Here is a 17958-nt window from a genome sequence, read left to right as displayed (position 1 = left end):
GGAGAGGTAATAAGTGAGAAAGATAAGAAATGGACTGACACACATTCATCAAACATGAAATACCACTTTGTGCAGTGCAATCTTTCTCAACAACAGAGGTCAACAGAGGTCGAGAGAGAGAGAGTTCACCTTGTCTATTTGGGTGGCTTCGTGGAACACGCGGGCGTCAATGGCTGCCACCACCAGGTTGTTGGCAGCTGTGATGGCATGGATATCGCCAGTGAGGTGGAGGTTGAACTGGAATCAGAATTAAGCTATATGGTCAGACACAAGCGAAGACAGTAAGCTTCATGTGAGCCCCCAGAGCCTGGACCAGTCCTATGGTGGTGGTGCTTTTTCCCTCCCCAAGCGGGGTGGAGGTGATTCTAGAGATACAGATAACATTAACACTGTAAAGTTTCAAAGAGCATAACAGATCATCAATCTTGATGAATCAAGAGTTCTGTACCAGGCCACTGTAGTGACAAGGAGCACATTTGTACATTACACCTACAGCATGAAAGAAAAATAACAGATTCAAGTCAAGAACAAAAGGTTATTGTACCCAGTACAAAATAACTAGCGAGACAGACAGACAGCGTACCCAGCGACCACCACGTATTTCCCATCAGGCTGTGCCCGCAGGCGTTTGAGGATGTCCAGCTGCACCTTAGCCTTGGTCTTCCCATAGAGCTCCACCTCTTCCAACAGCAGCCCCACCTCCCTGGCCATCCGGTCGATGGGCTTGAGTGCGCAGGAACGTGAGATCACGATGTCACTAAGGGCCACAGTGGGGTCACACTCATCTAGTCAGCAGTAACAGCAGACAGAAAATGTTCCGCAAGCCTCTGAGGATCAGGTTTAGGGCTTTCCACCATGAAGGTAGAGACTCAAGACTAGAGCCTCCTCAGTTAGTGGATGCTTGAATTATTCAGCAACAGTATGGAGGAGTATTAAAAGTATGACTAAGTGACTACGAAATAGAGTGATTCCACATCAGAGAAGGTAGGCAGAGGATGAGGGGACCAACCTTGGCACAGGCAGGTTGAGCTTGATGTAGGTGATGCTCCACTTGCCTGGCTGGTGAGACTCCAGGAATCGCTTGGCACTGTGTTCTGGAGATGAAGAAAAGTCGCAAACCACACAGCCAATAAAAAGCTCTGACTACACGTTCAGCTTGGAATTTGTACATAACTCGAAGGCAATTTGCTATGGTTCTGCCTTATGGACAAAAGCTATTAATTCTAAGGAAATGTGCTCTGAGCAACCGTGGACTGCAGAGTGCCATAAAAGTGAATAAAAATAAAAATTGCTTTCCATTCATTCATGTCGTTAGAATGCAATTGCCTCAGCTCAGAGGATTACCAGACAGAGGGAAATTAGCTTCTGAAGGAACACCTTATCTACAACAAAATGCTCCACAGTCTGTTTTTTCCATAATGTCATGCTGCGGAAACAGGTGAATAACATTGATAAGGCCACAGGACAGGGAGTTGCTCCATCACAAACAAAATGACCACCAACTTTTCCCCTGAAATGTGAATTCTCACAGGATGAATTTTGGAGCTGAAGTGTTTTGTGTAATTACTAGTAGGGGTGACACTACCTTCGTAGCAGAGGTGGATCGGTAAGCTACACTCACGTCATGAGTAACTTTGGCTGAGATCTGAGGACTTGTATTCCAAGGCTTTAGCTTGGTGGGCTACCGTATTCTTGAGGCATACAGACAACCTGTGTTCAGTCAAGGGCTCCACTCCTGGTACGAGAGTGATGAAGCCAGCCTGCTCCTTAGCAGAGGAGTATTGCACATCCCCCACCTCGTGCTTCCCACTGGGCCTCGTCCCATCTTAGAAGGTCAAAACAAGCAGAAGTGCCCCTAAACTTTACCCATAAATAAAAATCAAATCAAATCAAATTTTATTTGTCACATACACATGGTTAGCAGATGTTAATGCGAGTGTAGCGAAATGCTTGTGCTTCTAGTTCCGACAATGCAGTAATAACCAACAAGTAATCTAACTAACAATTCCACAACTACTGTCTTGTACACAGTGTAAGGGGATAAAGAATATGTACATAAGGATATATGAATGAGTGATGGTACAGAGCAGCATAGGCAAGATACAGTAGATGGTATCGAGTACAGTATGTACAAATGAGATGAGTATGTGAACAAAGTGGCATAGTTTAAAGTGGCTAGTGATACATGTATTACATAAGGATACAGTCGATGATATAGAGTACAGTATATACGTATGCATATGAGATGAATACTGTAGGGTAAGTAACATTATATAAGGTAGCATTGTTTAAAGTGGCTAGTGATATATTTACATCATTTCCCATCAATTCCCATTATTAAAGTGGCTGGAGTTGAGTCAGTATCAGTGTGTTGGCAGCAGCCACTCAATGTTAGTGGTGGCTGTTTAACAGTCTGATGGCCTTGAGATAGAAGCTGTTTTTCAGTCTCTCGGTCCCAGCTTTGATGCACCTGTACTGACCTCGCCTTCTGGATGATAGCGGGGTGAACAGGCAGTGGCTCGGGTGGTTGATGTCCTTGATGATCTTTATGGCCTTCCTGTGACATCGGGTGGTGTAGGTGTCCTGGAGGGCAGGTAGTTTGCCCCCGGTGATGCGTTGTGCAGACCTCACCACCCTCTGGAGAGCCTTACGGTTGAGGGCGGAGCAGTTGCCGTACCAGGCGGTGATACAGCCCGCCAGGATGCTCTCAATTGTGCATCTGTAGAAGTTTGTGAGTGCTTTTGGTGACAAGCCAAATTTCTTCAGCCTCCTGAGGTTGAAGAGGCGCTGCTGCGCCTTCTTCACAATGCTGTCTGTGTGAGTGGACCAATTCAGTTTGTCTGTGATGTGTATGCCGAGGAACTTAAAACTTGCTACCCTCTCCACTACTGTTCCATCGATGTGGATAGGGGGGTGTTCCCTCTGCTGTTTCCTGAAGTCCACAATCATCTCCTTAGTTTTGTTGACGTTGAGTGTGAGGTTATTTTCCTGACACCACACTCCGAGGGCCCTCACCTCCTCCCTGTAGGCCGTCTCGTCGTTGTTGGTAATCAAGCCTACCACTGCTGTGTCGTCCGCAAACTTGATGATTGAGTTGGAGGCGTGCGTGGCCACGCAGTCGTGGGTGAACAGGGAGTACAGGAGAGGGCTCAGAACGCACCCTTGTGGGGCCCCAGTGTTGAGGATCAGCGGGGAGGAGATGTTGTTGCCTACCCTCACCACCTGGGGGCGGCCCTTCAGGAAGTCCAGTACCCAGTTGCACAGGGCGGGGTCGAGACCCAGGGTCTCGAGCTTGATGACGAGCTTGGAGGGTACTATGGTGTTGAATGCCGAGCTGTAGTCAATGAACAGCATTCTCACATAGGTATTCCTCTTGTCCAGATGGGTTAGGGCGGTGTGCAGTGTGGTTGAGATTGCATCGTCTGTGGACCTATTTGGGTGGTAAGCAAATTGGAGTGGGTCTAGGGTGTCAGGTAGGGTGGAGGTGATATGGTCCTTGACTAGTCTCTCAAAGCACTTCATGATGACGGAAGTGAGTGCTACGGGGCGGTAGTCGTTTAGCTCAGTTACCTTAGCTTTCTTGGGAACAGGAACAATGGTGGCCCTCTTGAAGCATGTGGGAACAGCAGACTGGTATAGGGATTGATTGAATATGTCCGTAAACACACCGGCCAGCTGGTCTGCGCATGCTCTGAGGGCGCGGCTGGGGATGCCGTCTGGGCCTGCAGCCTTGCGAGGGTTAACACGTTTAAATGTATTACTCACCTCGGCTGCAGTGAAGGAGAGACTGCATGTTTTCGTTGCAGGCCGTGTCAGTGGCACTGTATTGTCCTCAAAGCGGGCAAAAAAGTTATTTAGTCTGCCTGGGAGCAGGACATCATGGTCCGTGACTGGGCTGGATTTCTTCCTGTAGTCCGTGATTGACTGTAGACCCTGCCACATGCCTCTTGTGTCTGAGCCGTTGAATTGAGATTCTACTTTGTCTCTGTACTGACGCTTAGCTTGTTTGATAGCCTTGCGGAGGGAATAGCTGCACTGTTTGTATTCGGTCATGTTACCAGACACCTTCCCCTGATTAAAAGCAGTGGTTCGCGCTTTCAGTTTCACGCGAATGCTGCCATCAATCCACGGTTTCTGGTTAGGGAATGTTTTAATCGTTGCTATGGGAACGACATCTTCAACGCACGTTCTAATGAACTCACACACCGAATCAGCGTATTCGTCAATGTTGTTGTCTGACGCAATACGAAACATGTCCCAGTCCACGTGGTGGAAGCAGTCTTGGAGTGTGGAGTCAGCTTGGTCGGACCAGCGTTGGACAGACCTCAGCGTGGGAGCCTCTTGTTTTAGTTTCTGTCTGTAGGCAGGGATCAACAAAATGGAGTCGTGGTCAGCTTCTCCGAAAGGGGGGCGGGGCAGGGCCTTATATGCGTCGCGGAAGTTAGAGTAACAATGATCCAAGGTCTTTCCACCCCTGGTTGCGCAATCGATATGCTGATAAAATTTAGGGAGTCTTGTTTTCAGATTAGCCTTGTTAAAATCCCCAGCTACAATGAATGCAGCCTCCGGATGAATGGTTTCTAGTTTGCAAAGAGTTAAATAAAGTTCGTTCAGAGCCATCGATGTGTCTGCTTGGGGGGGGATATATACGGCTGTGATTATAATCGAAGAGAATTCTCTTGGTAGATAATGCGGTCTACATTTGATTGTGAGGAATTCTAAATCAGGTGAACAGAAGGATTTGAGTTCCTGTATGTTTCTTTCATCACACCATGTCACGTTAGTCATAAGGCATACGCCCCCGCCCCTCTTCTTACCAGAAAGTTGTTTGTTTCTGTCTGCGCGATGTGTGGAGAAACCCGTTGGCTGCACCGCTTCGGATAGAGTCTCTCCAGTGAGCCACGTTTCCGTGAAGCAAAGAACGTTACAGTCTCTGATGTCCCTCTGGAATGCTACCCTTGCTCGGATTTCATCAACCTTGTTGTCAAGAGACTGGACATTGGCAAGAAGAATGCTAGGGAGTGGTGCACGATGTGCCCGTCTCCGGAGTCTGACCAGAAGACCGCCTCGTTTCCCTCTTTTTCGGAGTTGTTTTTTTTTTGGGTCGCTGCATGGAATCCACTCAGTTGTCCTGTTTGTAAGGCAGAACACAGGATCCGCGTCGCGAAAAACATATTCTTGGTAGTACTGATGGTGAGTTGATGCTGATCTTATCTTCAGTAGTTCTTCTCGACTGTATGTAATGAAACCTAAGATGAGCTGGGGTACTAATGTAAGAAATAACACGTAAAAAAAAAAAAAACTGCATAGTTTCCTAGGAACGCGAAGCGAGGCGGCCATCTCTGTCGGCGCCGGAAGTAAAAGTTGCTAGCTCCATGGAGAACTGATGACACACTAATGGTTAGCGCACATATTTGTTCTAAAAAGAAAGAATACTTGTCAAAAGGGAAACCAATGGAGGGGACCACACTAACTAACCTAGGATGTGATTAATGCCACAGTCGATGACCACCGCTCCTTTCTTTACCCAATCTCCCTTCACCATCTCTACTTTCCCGATCCCAACCACCAAGATGTCAGCTCTTCCCACCTGCAAAGAGGGGATTGGATGGATCTCCTCAAAATACTATATTAGTGTCTTTCGTGGAATGAGTCTGTCAATCTAATGTACATTAGTGCTGCTGTATATGGGATCTGTATGTGACATATATACAGTGCCTTGCGAAAGTATTCGGCCCCCTTGAACTTTGCGACCTTTTGCCACATTTCAGGCTTCAAACATAAAGATATAAAACTGTATTTTTTTGTGAAGAATCAACAACAAGTGGGACACAATCATGAAGTGGAACGACATTTATTGGATATTTCAAACTTTTTTAACAAATCAAAAACTGAAAAATTGGGCGTGCAAAATTATTCAGCCCCCTTAAGTTAATACTTTGTAGCGCCACCTTTTGCTGCGATTACAGCTGTAAGTCGCTTGGGGTATGTCTCTATCAGTTTTGCACATCGAGAGACTGACATTTTTTCCCATTCCTCCTTGCAAAACAGCTCGAGCTCAGTGAGGTTGGATGGAGAGCATTTGTGAACAGCAGTTTTCAGTTCTTTCCACAGATTCTCGATTGGATTCAGGTCTGGACTTTGACTTGGCCATTCTAACACCTGGATATGTTTATTTTTGAACCATTCCATTGTAGATTTTGCTTTATGTTTTGGATCATTGTCTTGTTGGAAGACAAATCTCCGTCCCAGTCTCAGGTCTTTTGCAGACTCCATCAGGTTTTCTTCCAGAATGGTCCTGTATTTGGCTCCATCCATCTTCCCATCAATTTTAACCATCTTCCCTGTCCCTGCTGAAGAAAAGCAGGCCCAAACCATGATGCTGCCACCACCATGTTTGACAGTGGGGATGGTGTGTTGCTTTTACGCCAAACATAACGTTTTGCATTGTTGCCAAAAAGTTCAATTTTGGTTTCATCTGACCAGAGCACCTTCTTCCACATGTTTGGTGTGTCTCCCAGGTGGCTTGTGGCAAACTTTAAACGACACTTTTTATGGATATCTTTAAGAAATGGCTTTCTTCTTGCCACTCTTCCATAAAGGCCAGATTTGTGCAATATACGACTGATTGTTGTCCTATGGACAGAGTCTCCCACCTCAGCTGTAGATCTCTGCAGTTCATCCAGAGTGATCATGGGCCTCTTGGCTGCATCTCTGATCAGTCTTCTCCTTGTATGAGCTGAAAGTTTAGAGGGACGGCCAGGTCTTGGTAGATTTGCAGTGGTCTGATACTCCTTCCATTTCAATAGTATCGCTTGCACAGTGCTCCTTGGGATGTTTAAAGCTTGGGAAATCTTTTTGTATCCAAATCCGGCTTTAAACTTCTTCACAACAGTATCTCGGACCTGCCTGGTGTGTTCCTTGTTCTTCATGATGCTCTCTGCGCTTTTAACGGACCTCTGAGACTATCACAGTGCAGGTGCATTTATACGGAGACTTGATTACACACAGGTGGATTGTATTTATCATCATTAGTCATTTAGGTCAACATTGGATCATTCAGAGATCCTCACTGAACTTCTGGAGAGAGTTTGCTGCACTGAAAGTAAAGGGGCTGAATAATTTTGCACGCCCAATTTTTCAGTTTTTGATTTGTTAAAAAAGTTTGAAATATCCAATAAATGTCGTTCCACTTCATGATTGTGTCCCACTTGTTGTTGATTCTTCACAAAAAAAATACAGTTTTATATCTTTATGTTTGAAGCCTGAAATGTGGCAAAAGGTCGCAAAGTTCAAGGGGGCCGAATACTTTCGCAAGGCACTGTACCTGTATACATGATCGTGACGAGTTGGATGTAGTAATGGCCTGTATATGACAGGTTATGGTTGTGAGTGTGTTCATGTTCTGAGTGAGCGTGTGACATGTTCTGGGCTTGGGTTTACCTCAGCAGCGAGGTCAGCAGTTTTTGAATGGCAGGTTGTCACGGTAGCGTGGTTCCACAGCAGCAGGTCATGCATGGGCGCACCCACTATCTTACTGCGGCCAATCACTACTACACCGACACACAATCATTAAATTGAGCACTTTTACATACCTCTTATGAACTTTGAGCGGTTCTGGACTGGTTCTGACTGACATTTTGGTGTACAAAGTGATCTGAAAGTCGTAGGGTCCAGTGCCTTATAGTACCAGAAAGCCCCAGCTGTCCGCTCTCCACAACCACTCTGTCAGCGGAGCAGACTTGAAGTGTCAGGTTTCACACTCTACATTTGCATAGGGAATGACGTGTCACATTGTCTGGCCTATCCAGACAAATAATATATTTGCTCTCCCTCTAAATGACGGGAGCCCAACCTTGGAGACTGCATATGAAAGAGGACAGTCTAGCGATTCCAGCAGTTGTGGTTTCATCTCATTATAACCACTTTCACTTGGTCACTTTGTGCATAAAGCTGAAGTTCTAACGAGTCTGCAGCAATTTGAATGGTGTCTCTGCATCACTCAGAGGAGACTTTACAGAAAATGCTCTGTCATCAGTTATATGAAATGGGGCCACATTTGTACACTAACTAAATATGATCATATTTATTTTCCAGTTCTAAGAAAATTGAAATCTTATAAGTCATTCGTAATTTGATTGTTACTATATTTTAAAAGCTTTTCAGTCATTTCAAGTCGTTTTTCCACACTTTTGTTGAAGATTTTTGTTATATTTTCACAATATTTGTAAGATGTACTTGAGCTTGTACTTGAGAACACCTCAAAAGTGAGTTCAACTCAGCAATTTATAATTATTTCTACCAGAAAGGTGAGTTCCCGTCCTTTCTAGAACTAGGCAGCATTACTAGTTTTTGTTTATGGGCATCATGAAAAATTATAACTTTTGGCTATGTCTATTTAGGCGGAAATCTATATTTTGCATTATCATTCAAGTCAAGTGATTCAGCTGACTGGCATTTAGTCCTATTTTCTCCACTGTACCCACCAGTCTGTCTGATGAGCTCCATGCAGCCGTTAGGAGTACAGGGGATGAAACAGTCACCCAGGTCCCCACAGGACAATTTCCCTGCATTTATACTAGTCAGACTGGGAACACACAAACAGTACACTCATTATCAGCATCCGTTTTCTGATCAACAATTCTAACCACTAAGAGTTAGTCATACTTACACATACAGTGGGGTCCGAAATTATTGACACCTTTGATAAAGATGAGCAATAATGATTTTTTTTAAATAGTTTATTCAAATACTAAGCTATATTATATGCTCAAAAACATTCTGGAAATTATATAATTTTATACTAATACAATTGCTCAGAGAAAGAGCTTTTGTTTAATAAGTCATATTTTTTCTAAAACAAAGTAGGGGGTCGAAATTATTGACAACCTTAAAGATTCTTAGAAATAAAAGGTCAAAAGTTTAGTATTTGGTCCCATATTCACAACATGCTTCTGATGCTACAAACTTGTTGGATGCATTTGTAGTTCATTTTGGAGTCATTTTTATTCTAAATAAGAATAGAATATGTTTTTATTTTACCTTTATTTAACTAGGCAAGTCAGTTAATTAAGAACAAATTCTTATTTTCAATGACGGCCTAGGAACAGTGGGTTAACTGCCTGTTCAGTGGCAGAATGACAGATTTGTACCTTGTCAGCTCGGGAATTTGAACTTGCAACCTTCCGGTTACTAGCCCAACGCTCTAACTGCCCTGCTACCCCAGGGTAGCCTAGTGGTTCTAAACACTACTATATTAATGTGGATCCTATCATGATCATAGATAATCCTGAATGAGTCATGAATAATGATGAGTGAGAAAGTTAGAGGTCAAAGATCACACCCCCGTTATTGGTAATGGTGAGAGGTTAGCATATCTTGGGGGTACTCATCATTATTCACGATTACTCATCATTATTCACATTAAACAAAATCTTTCTCTGAGCAATTGTGTTAGTATAAAATTACATAATTCCCCCATTTTTTTGCAGCTTTGAAGGGAATATTGAGAAAACATCCTGGGTGAAGCTGCTACTACAGAACAATAATGTTTCATTCTATTGTTAATGTCGGCGTATTCCCAACCTTGATACAGTATTTTTTTAATTGAATGACATTTTTGTTAAATTTAACTAGGCAAGTCAGTTAAGAACAAATTGTTATTTACAATGACGGCCAAACCCGGACGACGCTGGGCCAATTGTGTGCCGCCCTATGGGACTCCCAATCACGGGCGGATGTGATACAGCCTGGATTTGAACCAGGGACTGTAGTGACTTCTCTGTAGTGACTTCATTTCACATGAATGGGCAGGGGTGGGGGGGCATAGGCCCACCCGCTTGGGCGCCAGGCCCACCTACTGGGGAGCCAGGGCCAGCCAATCAGAATGAGTTTTTCCCACTAAAAGGCTTTATTACAGACAGAAATACAACTCAGTTTCATCAGCTGTCTGGGTGCCTCGTCTCAGATGATCCCACAGGAAAAGAACCTGGATGTGGAGGTTCTGGGTTGGTGTGGTTACATGTGGTCTGCGGTTGTGAGGCCGGTTGGATGTACTGCCAAATTCTCTAAAACATGAGGCGGCTTATGGTAGAGAAATTAACATTCAATTCACTGGCAACAGTTTTGGTGACATTCCTGCAGTCAGCATGACAATTGCATGCTCCCTCAAAACTTGAGTCATCTGTGGCATTGTGTTGTGTGACAAAACCGGAGATTGTAGATTGGTCTTATTGTCCCTAGCACAAGATGCACCTGTGTAATTATCATGCTGTTTAATCATGCCATATCTGTCGGGTGGATGGACTTTCTTGGTAAAAGAGAAATGCTCACTTACAGAGATGTAAACAGATTTGTGCACAAATTTTGAGAGAAGCTTTTCATGCGTATGGAACATTTCTGGGATCTTTTATACCAGCTCATGAAACATGGGACCAACCCACATGTTGCATTTATATTTTTGTTCAGTATAGATTCAGCCGCGCGCCGATTTGTTCTTGAGCTCTGTGGAGATGGGAGATCCTTCCAGAAGGACAACCATCTCTGCAGCACTCCACCAATCAGGCCTTTATGCTAGAGTAGCCGACGGAAGCCACTCCTCAGTAAAAGTCACAGGACAGCCCGCTTGTTTACCAAAAGGCACCTAAAGGACTCAGAACATGAGAAACAAGATTCTCTGATCTGATGAAACCAAGATGGAACTCTTTGGCCTGAATGCCAAGTGTCACATCTGGAGGAAACCTTGCACCATCCCTTCGGTGAAGCATGGTGGTGGCAGCATCATGCTGTGAGGATGTTTTTCAGTGGAAGGGCCTGGGAGACTAGTCAGGACTGAATGAAAGATGAATGGAGCAAAGTACAGAGAGATTCTTGATGAAATCCTGAGCGCCATGGAGCAGATTCTCAGACTGGGGTGAAGGTTCACCTTCCAACAGGACAATGACCCTTAGCACACAGCCAAGACAACGCAGGAGTGGCTTCGGGACAAGTCTCTGAATGTCCTTGAGCAGCCCAGCCAGAGCCCGGACTTGAACCCGATCGAACATCTCTGGAGAGACCTGAAAATACCTGTGCAGCGACGCTCCCCATTCAACCTGACAGAGCTTGAGACGATCTGCAGAGAATAATGGGAGAAACTCCCCAAATACAGGGGTGCCAAGCTTGTGGCGTCATTATACTTCACAAATTCAACTAGAACGCTCCGAGAATGGCAAAGATGTGGATGTGAAATCTCCATGATTTGCCGGAGTGTCACAAAATAAAATTAAAACCGTTTTTGAGAGTTTATCACAGTTTGATTGACAGTAAACTGGTCACACAGAACATGACAAACATGTTGAAACATATTAGTGCTTTCCCATCCACATCCTTCTCTGGGGCCGCAGCATTAGTCACCTTCTCAGTATCTATTTTGTGGATGGAGTCTAGAGGCAGCTGAACGACGAGGCCATGGATAGCAGAGTTCTCATTCACCTCCGTAATGCTGTGCAGAACCTACAGAGATGTGGGGTGTGTAAAAGAGAGAGGAAGGGAAAGAAATCAAAAGAAAGGGAATGACTGAGACAAAGAGAGCGACAGAAAGTGGCCTGCAGGGACCACTAGGAAGAAACACTATGCAAGCTGTGAAGTCAACCCCCTCAGGATCCCTCCTCACCTCATCCTCTGTGGCAGTCCTCGGGAGCCTTAGGTGTGTGGCATTTATTCCAATCTACAATAGGCACAAGAAAAACAGAGTTTATGAAGTGAACAGGGAACAACGTGGAACATGTATCAGACATAAATAATCACGTCAAACTTTCTACTGTTATTTACCTCGGCTGCTGCCTTCAGCTTCATGCTGATGTAGAGGCTTGAATCATCTCAGTCCCCCACCTGAAAAGTACACAGCACATTGGAGAAAATAGGTATTCTTCATTTGTTGCAATAATGATTGAATAACCAATGTCAGTTATTATGTACATTACGTTTCATAATTCAACTATATAAGTATAAGAATGGAATAAATGATCCTCTCTCCACTCTGAGTGGTTCTGAATCTGCCTGAGGAAAGATATGACCCCCAGGCTTTATTCTGTATCCCTTTTAGCAGACAACACAAATTCGTTACCCTCTCAAGTACACTCAAATGATACAAAGACTACCCATAGACAATCTAAGGAAACAGGCCATGGGAAAATAGGCTACATGGACAGAATCAAGATTTGAACTGCAGCCCTAAACACAAACTCTTGCTCTTACCTTTAACACAACCAGTCTTGGTCAAAAGTTAGGGTCCTGAGACTTCATCTGCTCCACATTCTTCTTCAGCCTCTCCCTCACCTGGCTGTGGACATAAGACAAGCTACAGTCTCACAAAGAGAAAGCAGGGGACCATTACTCGGGGGTAGAACCTGGATAGTCTTACAGGGACGTGGTGTTCCCAGACACCACTGAAGCCATGGACCTCCATCCTCCAACTGTCCACAGCACAACTCAGATCTTTGCAGGAGGTGAGGTGCAGCATGATTACCAGCTGAGGGACAACTCCAGGAGTATGGAAAAGAGCAACCCCTGGAGTGCAATGCTAGGAAAGAGCCCTTATAGCGCTAAGAGACTCAGACCACAGGCAACCTTGGGTGTATTAGCTGGTTATTTTGGCGTGGGAGAGGACAGCAATATATGATATGTGACAGAGAAAGTCTTGCTAAGGAATTAGACTGTTACACTAAGTGATGTCCATGTAAATTCACCAGCCCAGCCAAATGAAGGCCTCTTAAGAGAGGGGCATCTCAGAAATGTCTTATTTTAGGCCCTTTTCTATCAACTAAACAGTTATTAGAGAGAGAGAGCAAGAAATGTTAGGGTCGTCAGCATCTCATCCTGGCTTGGCGGTACTCACATGAAAAAGGAATAGATCAATGGTACATTCTATTACATAATAATTGGCTCCCGAGTGACGCGGTGGTCTAAGGCACTGCATCTCATTGCAAGAGAAGTCCCTACAGTCCCTGGTTCAAATTCAGGCTGTATCACATCCGCCCGTGATTGGGAGTCCCATAGGGTGGCACACAATTGGCCCAGCGTCGTCCGGGTTTGGCCGTCATTGTAAATAACAATTTGTTCTTAACTGACTTGCCTAGTTAAATTTAACAAAAATGTCATTCAATTAAAAAAATACTGTATCAAGGTTGGGAATACGCCGACATTAACAATAGAATGAAACATTATTGTTCTGTAGTAGCAGCTTCACCCAGGATGTTTTCTCAATATTCCCTTAAAGCTGCAAAAGATTGTGACATTGTTCCCATCCACTTTGACATGAGACTAAGAGGAAAACTATGAGTGACATTTGACGTCCTCGGGTTCAAAATAAAAATGTAGGCCAAGTGGTTCATGCAGTTCATTATTAGCTACACACTAACAAGTGCATACTGTTGATACCAGAATAAAGGATGTATGGAATTCTCAGGAACACGTTCTTCAGAATCTGTTCCAACCTTGTTTGTGGTTTGCAAAGTTTTGGGTAGAGATTCTACAGAACATTATGAATAGAACGAGGTTGCCAAGTCATGCTTGATGCATGTGGCTGTTGTTCACCATGTACAATGTCTGCAGAATGCAACAGAACGTAGAGATACGTGAGAAAAGCAACCTGCTACGAGGAAGCTATGTCAAAGGTTTACACAAAATCAACATCATAGTGCTTTCTAAACCCTCTGCACAAGAGCTGTGTGCTAGTCGAGCAAAGTTACAAAAATGTGCGTGATACACTTGCTGTGGTTGCCCAGCAGCAGTACCATTTTGATCCAACAGACATGGTCAGAAATATTACAGAAACGGACAGTAAATCTCTTACGCAGAAACATCTTATCCATTGATGATTTGGGCTGGCATTGTTGGCTGAAAGAAAGTTTGTCCCGAGACAACAATTAAATTCAAGGGGCTGTATTGAACTTGTTCTCAACTAGCCTACCTGGTTAAATAAAAATGAAATTAAAAAAATAAAAAAATAAAATTGGCATGGGAAACAAACAGTGGGGCAAAAAAGTATTTAGTCAGCAACCAATTGTGCAAGTTCTCCCACTTAAAGATGAGAGGCCTGTAATTTTCATCATAGGTACACTTCAACTATGACAGACAAAATGAGCAAAACAAATCTAGAAAATCACATTGTAGGATTTTTAATGAATTTATTTGCAAATTATGGTGGAAAATAAGTATTTGGTCAATAACAAAAGTTTATCTCAATACTTTGTTATATACCCTTTGTTGGCAAATACAGAGGTCAAACGTTTTCTGTCAGTCTTCACAAGGCTTTCACACACTGTTACTGGTATTTTGGTCCATTCCTCCATGCAGATCTCCTCTAGAGCAGTGATGTTTTGGGGCTGTTGCTGGGCAACACGGACTTTCAACTCCCTCCAAAGATTTTCTATGGGGTTGAGATCTGGAGACTGGCCAGGCCACTCAAAGACCTTGAAATGCTTCTTACGAAGCCACTCCTTCGTTGCCCGGGCGGTGTGTTTGGGATCATTGTCATGCTGAAAGACCCAGCCATGTTTCATCTTCAATGCCCTTGCTGATGGAAGGAGGTTTTCACTCAAAATCTCCCGATACATGGCCCCATTCATTCTTTCCTTTACCAGTCGTCCTGGTCCCTTTGCAGAAAAACAGCCCCAAAGCATGATGTTTCCACCCCCATGCTTCACAGTAGGTATGGTGTTCTTTGGATGCAACTCAGCATTCTTTGTCCTCCAAACACGATGAGTTGAGTTTTTACCAAAAAGTTATATTTTGGTTTCATCTGACCATATGACATTCTCCCAATCTTCTTCTGGATCATCCAAATGCTCTTTAGCAAACTTCAGATGGGCCACTACATGTACTGGCTTAAGCAGGGGGACACGTCTGGCACTGCAGGATTTGAGTCCCTGGCGGCGTAGTGTGTTACTGATGGTAGGCTTTGTTACTTTGGTCCCAGCTCTCTGCAGGTCATTCGCTAGGTCCCCCCGTGTGGTTCAGGGATTTTTGTTCACTGTTCTTGTGATCCTTTTGACCTCACGGGGTGAGATCTTGCGTGGAGCTCCAGATCGAGGGAGATTATCAGTGGTCTTGTATGTCTTCCATTTCCTAATAATTGCTCCCACAGTTGATTTCTTCAAACCAAGCTTCTTACCTATTGCAGATTCAGTCTTCCCAGCCTGGTGCAGGTCTACAATTGTGTTTCTGGTGTCCTTTGACAGCTCTTTGGTTTTCGCCATAGTGGAGTTTGGAGTGTGACTGTTTGAGGTTGTGGACAGGTGTCTTTTATACTGATTACAAGTTCAAACAGGTGCCATTAATACAGGTAACGAGTGGAGGACAGAGGAGCCTCTTAAAGAAGAAGTTACAGGTCTGTGAGAGCCAGAAATCTTGCTTGTTTGTAGGTGACCAAATACTTATTTTCCACCATAATTTGCAAATAAATTCATTAAAAATCCTACGATGTGATTTTCTAGATTTTTTTTGCTCATTTTGTCTGTCATAGTTGAAGTGTACCTATGATGAAAATTACAGGCCTCTCATCTTTTTAAGTGGGAGAACTTGCACAATTGGTGGCTGACTAAATACTTTTTTGCCCCATTGTATATGGTTTTGCTGTTTGTTCTTTGTTATAGAGCCAAAAAGATTGGAGAAGTGGTTTACCCATACATCTCCATTTTGGATAGACAAGTCTTCATGTTGTTGTTTAGTGTTTTCCAATTTTCCCAGAAGTGGTTAGAGTTGATGGATTCTTCAATTACATTGAGCTGATTTCTGACGTGCTGTTCATTCTTTTTCCATAGTGTATTTCTGTATTGTTTTAGTGATTCACCATAGTGAAGGCTTAGACTTCCCGGTTTTCCGGGTATCTATGTTTTTGGTTGGACAGGTTTCTCAATTTCTTTCTTAGATTTTTGCATTCTTCATCAACCATTTGTCATTGTTGTTAATTTTCTTCGGTTTTCTAGTTGAGATTTTTAGATTTGATAGGGAAGCTGAGAGGTCAAATATACTGTTAAGATTTTCTACTGCCAAGTTTACACCTTCACTATTACAGTGGAACGTTTTATCCAGGAAGTTGTCTAAAAGGGATTGAATTTGTTGTTGCCTAATTGTTTTTTGTTAGGTTTCCAAACTATATTCCTTCGATCTATAGCATTTCCTAATATTACTCAGTTCCTTTGGCTTTGATGCCTCATGATTTGAGTATTGCTCTGTTCAAGTAGACTGTGATTTTGCTGTGGTCTGATAGGGGTGTCAGTGGGCTGACTGTGAACATATACTCTGAGAGACTCTGGGTTGAGGTCAGTGATAAAGTAGTCTACAGTACTACTGCCAAGAGATGAGCTATAGGTGTACCTACCATACGAGTCCCCTTGAAGCATACCATTGACTATGTACATACCCAGCGTGCGACAGAGTTGCAGGAGTTGTGACCCGTTTTTGTTGGTTATGTTGTCAAAGTTGTGCCTAGGGGGGCATATGGGGGAAGGAATGCTGTCACCTCCAGGCAGGTACTTGTCTCCCTGTGTGCTCAGGGTGTCAGGTTCTTGTCCGGTTCTGGCATTTAGGTCGCCACAGACTAGTACATGTCCCTGGGCCTGGAAATTATTGAGGTCACCCTCCAGGATGGAGAAGCTGTCTTCATTAAAGTAAGGGGATTCTAGTGGGAGTTATAGGTAGCACACAGGAGGACATTTTTCTCTGTTAAGATAATTTCCTTTTGAATTTCTAGCCAAATGTAAAATGTTCCTGTTTTTGTTAATTTAATGGAGTGAGTTAGGTCTGCTCTATACCAAATTAGCATACCCCTTGAGTCCCTTCCCTGTTTCACACTGGTAGTTTGGTAGATGGGACTACCAGCGCTCTGTAACCTAGAGGGCAACCAGTGGGTCCATCTCCTCTATACCAGGTTTCTTGAAGGATGACAATGCCTGTATTTCTGATTTATTTGATGAAGTCTAGGTTCCTGCTCTTTAGGTCAAAGGCAGATGACCTCAGGTCTTGGATATTCCAGGATGAGATAGTGAAGGCTTTGTGTCCCATAAAGTGTCCAATGTTGTTGGTCGTGTGGTTTGGCCTCAGGCCAGTAAGTGTGACCAGAGCCTACTGAGCATCTGGTACATGCCATTGGCTTGGGCTAGTGTAAGAGTGGGGGTTGGGCCTGTTTGCCCGCTCACGGCCTGGGCGTATCTGTATCCATGTTGAGGCCCTCTTTGCGGGGGTGGGGTGTATGGGGTGGGCAGGAGGGGCATAGGTCTGATCTGAGGGGGCCTAAATGGGGTGTGGGCATGGTTGACTTGGGGGGGGGGTTGATTGGTTGGGATGGCGGTGTGTTTGTGGCTGGTGGTGTTGTGTCCTGGATATAGGTCCTCTTGGCATGGGTGGGGGATGTCTATTGATCTGTTGCTCCTGTGTGAAGTGCTGGGGCTACATTTGAGAGCGATGTCCTTTAGAGTCCGGGCGAAGGTGGGCACTGCTGCCTTGTATAGGTGGACCTGGTCATAGAGGCTGTTCAAGACCAGGGTGGAGTGGTGGGCCAGGAAAACATTTGGTTTTGAGGCACAGTCATGGGAAATACTTGTGTTTACCCACCGAATGGTAGCAGGGTGGAAGTCTTTTCATGGTAGCAGGGTGGAGATAACCACTTGTGCATTGGGGAAAGTAGAAGAAGCTATTTCAATCACTCCCTTCAGTGCTGTGGCCACCCTTTCCTGCTGTGTTCTCAGGTCATTTGTGCCTGTGTGTATTATTATGTGACTGGGTGATCCTAGTTAGTCCTCAGACAGAAGGTCTAGGGCGGGCTGGACATTAGGACACCAGAGTTTAGACACACTGTGTTTGGGGAAAAGTGTTTTTTTCTTGAATATATTTCCCATTTGAGTCCATAAGGAGTACATTCTGTGTCTTGTGTATGCCCTCACTCAGTGGGTGTGGGGGGCTTGTCGGGAGGGATAT

General features: G+C 44.2%; 1 pseudogene across 1 annotated transcript; it reads right to left on the bottom strand.

Annotated features, from left to right (window-relative positions):
* Positions 1-7: 7 nt before the first annotated feature.
* Positions 8-12502, bottom strand: LOC149972087 (C-1-tetrahydrofolate synthase, cytoplasmic-like; annotated as a pseudogene). Its single transcript, XR_016491550.1, has 12 exons — positions 12404-12502; positions 12238-12318; positions 11812-11871; positions 11654-11707; positions 11333-11493; positions 8468-8587; positions 7444-7558; positions 5479-5590; positions 1684-1825; positions 1010-1093; positions 584-757; positions 8-237 (listed from the first exon to the last, which is right to left on the bottom strand). The product of XR_016491550.1 is annotated as a C-1-tetrahydrofolate synthase, cytoplasmic-like (transcript).
* Positions 12503-17958: the final 5456 nt, after the last annotated feature.

This window comes from Oncorhynchus mykiss, chromosome 25 (assembly GCF_057628025.1).
Source record: "Oncorhynchus mykiss isolate SJ-2025 chromosome 25, ASM5762802v1, whole genome shotgun sequence".
Lineage (NCBI taxonomy): Eukaryota > Metazoa > Chordata > Actinopteri > Salmoniformes > Salmonidae > Oncorhynchus > Oncorhynchus mykiss.
This window is presented reverse-complemented; position numbering and strand designations above follow the sequence as displayed.